The following is a 3,556-nucleotide window of genomic DNA, read 5'->3' as shown; positions in this document are numbered from 1 at the left end:
ATATATATAATGCCTCACGATGGACGTTTGTTTCTAAAGCTTCAAGATACATTAGAAGGAAATATTTAATGCCTTTGTGGTAGCAAACGATAATATACATACACAACTTCGATCAGCCTGTTTTTTTATATAAACAGCCAGGCTCATGCACGTACTTCTATATTCCTCGCCCGTGAACCGCTCGCTATAGAGATACTACCTCATTTAGTCTATGCTAAAGCGAATTCAGTCTTAATCGACCTAAACCTAACCGAGTTCGTCACTGCTGTTACGTTACCTTATTGCGCTGTCTCCGTATGGCCCCACTGCTGTTATTCTTCCTATCCCAACCTTTGCAGTTTTCTCGTTGTAGGTAGCTTTTTCGTTATAGCGTTCTGGCCACATTGGAATTGAGATAGAACTTATTTCTTGTGCTCCCATTACAATGAAACCATCAGTGTGTTACCGTTGGCCTGTTACCTTTTGCACTGTTTCCAAGTGAGACAGATTTATTTTTTATATGTTATGCCATTTGAAAACCAATACGAAAAGCTGTAAAATGAAATTATTATACTTTTACAGAGGCTCGACCATTTTCATGAGGAAATACGATATTAGCTTTATCATAAAAATGGGAAAATGTTTATTGTCGAAATCCAAAACAAACGTTTTTGCCTATTATGCAAGGCTCAATGAACTAACTATTGTATCTCAACATTTATTGGTAGAGCTAAAAAACTCGTCTCCTGTCTGTATTGGAGTTTATGTTGATATATAGGTTTTTTAAGGCTAAGTCAATTTTTCCATATATGGTATTGACGTCGTATTGTCTTCGGGTCAAGCGAGTCAAGATCTACACAAAAAAAAAACCGCGAAAATTGTTATAGTGGTTAGACAAAGTCATAAGTGTACACGCTGACATCAAAAGAAATTACCACATAAATCATTGATTTATTTTACAAGTTTTATGCATGAGTTTATGACATTTCTGAAAGTTAGAAATAATTAGGCCTGATAATTAGGCCTTTGAACAGTAGCTCACACCGAAAACAATCTCAATATATGTTTTCCGATCACAAAAGAGACCTACTTCATCTGTCTGTTTTACGCGCTGGTTGACGTTCGGGTGCCATGGTAGGTAGATATACCAAGCGAAGCAAATTGAAATTGATGGTGACCACGAAACAATAAGTCTGTAACACTAGATTTTCGAAATAAGCTTTGTAGACTCATATCGGGATTCTGCAAGCTTTTATCACAACGATCGCCTTTGTCAAACTATGACGAGAAATTTGCAAACCGATATTCAGTTTTTTGTCAAAGTAACATTATCGGAAATAAATGATAATTTGGCACAATAACCCAATGATGAAGGTCACAGCACCAAAATAAATGTCTATTTTTTTTTATTCAAGTTAGCATACGTAGTGTGTCATAGGAGGAAATGGGTTAACTTCACGTTCATCGACACCTACGCCAAATTTTCTTCATTACAGCAGAAAAAAATCATCCCATTTGCAGAAAAATTCAAATGTTACGCAATGAACAACGGATCCCTAGTAGTTTTTTAACACATTATTAGACCCATACAGTCCTATGGCTATACTGCTGTTTTTTACATTCACATTTGTATCAGTTGGCGACATTGAATCAGCTAACGTACACACAAATTTATAAAAAGCCTGTTTGTAAAATTCCGTATGAGAATGTACAAACATTTATTATATTATACACTTAACTCACTTCTAAATTATTTTTTTTCCTTATAGCTGCACAGGAGCATTATTCTTCAGATAATAGAATCCTTTGAAGGAGCTCAAGGGCATGCGAAGCAGTGGACTAATCCTTTGCAATTATAGAAGTGAATTATATCACGTTGATCATACAGATTGTTTAGAACGTTGCCTATACGTTATACCTAATTAGCTGAAGCTTGAGGTTAACCCTTCATGTAATACGTTTTCTCGCCCTTGTTTTTCGGAAATATTTATCTGGACGGTATCGCGTATTTCAGACGACGAAAAGAAAAAACACAAAACGTTATTTTGACGCGAATCAAACGCTGCTTTGGGTCCTGTAAGATTCTAAGGGCAAACTGGCATCCTTTCAGTTAGACTTATGGATAGTTTATTTTCCTTTGTTATTTTAAAATAGATTCTATTATCCAAGTATGTATTTACAGGCAAAAAGGAAAAATAGCACTCAGATTCCTTGCACTTAAATTTTGTCTATTTTTGCACAAGATTGCGTAAATTTCCAAACATTCTGTGGTGCATGACTTTGATTCTGACCCGGTGCTTCTGACATGATGCGGTCTAACTCATTGCATCTAAGTGGATATGTTTGCTGTTTGTTGCTGAAAGTAATTAGTAGCCATCGGCAGTCTCAGACGTGGGAGTGAAGCGATGACAAAGGATGTAATTGAAGGTACATCTCGTCGTTCATTCCATTAAGACTGAAGAGAGAATCGAAGATCGTCGCAGACCGGATGCTCGAGATGATGCTCTGGGAAATGAGTTTGACAACCCGGTCAGCCCCTTGTAATTAGTTGCGATATAAATGGGAAAAAAATTAGGAGGATTCGCCGCCTGCTTAGATCCTTCATTATATGTGTAATCAATTTGCCTTGTGATAAAAGTTTTTTCTTGATAGCAGGTAGGTAAGTAATGTAGCCTTTCACGGTAGGCGTCCCTTTTGTAGTTGTGTTGGTCATATCAGGTACTAATTAGAAAAAAGTAGACAGAATTATTTGTGGATGGCCTGTCGCTGATTTACCGTCAATTTCAACGCACGGCAACTGGTCGGACTACTCGAAGCACCAACATGGCGTCCGATTGACGCCATATTGTGCTGTTGCACCGAAGCAGATCGTAAACATCCACCGCCGATGCTCATGCGTTTGACGGTCTTCAACAACCTGATTCCCCAAGAGGAACGGAGAGGTGTGCAGGGACAATAGAGGCAGACAGACGGAAAGAGTAGCAACGATATCGGTATAATATTGTTGCGGTAATTGTAGTATGGATTTATTTTCAGTCGTTAGTAGCCCGAATACAACCGAGTGAAAGGCGTATCACCAATGCTAGTTCTCTAGGGAGACTGAGGTCAGTTTTATACTGAGAATGAAAACGCTTTGTCGTTGCCGCCGTCACTGAACGCTGTGTACGTGGTGTACAAACGATTAAAAGTTTCCAATCAGTACGCGTTCATTTTCTTTATTGGGTTGAGACCGAGCTCTATGTCGCTGGGCGCAGTACAGCTTCGTTGTGATGATGCCGCGATAGCTTGACTACCCCCACGGCTGTAGTCTAGAACCCAGGAAGGTAATCAAAGACAATACGATAAACCAGTACAGCAGTCGGATTACTAGTACTGGCGATACCGTGGGTCCTGGAACGAGCTCATTGGGGTAGCGAGTTAAACATGGAGAAGAACTACGAAAGGAAGAATTAGCCCCCGGAAAATACTGACGAGCGTTAGATATGAATGATTGAGCCTCTTGACATTACTAGGTAAGTGTATATTCATCTAAGGTGAAACAAATGATATGTGGACGCCTAGTACTTCAGAGTTAAAA

This window comes from Varroa jacobsoni, unplaced genomic scaffold (assembly GCF_002532875.2).
Source record: "Varroa jacobsoni isolate VJ856 unplaced genomic scaffold, vjacob_1.0 scaffold_544, whole genome shotgun sequence".
Classification (NCBI taxonomy): domain Eukaryota; kingdom Metazoa; phylum Arthropoda; class Arachnida; order Mesostigmata; family Varroidae; genus Varroa; species Varroa jacobsoni.
Note: the sequence above shows the minus strand (reverse complement) of the source record.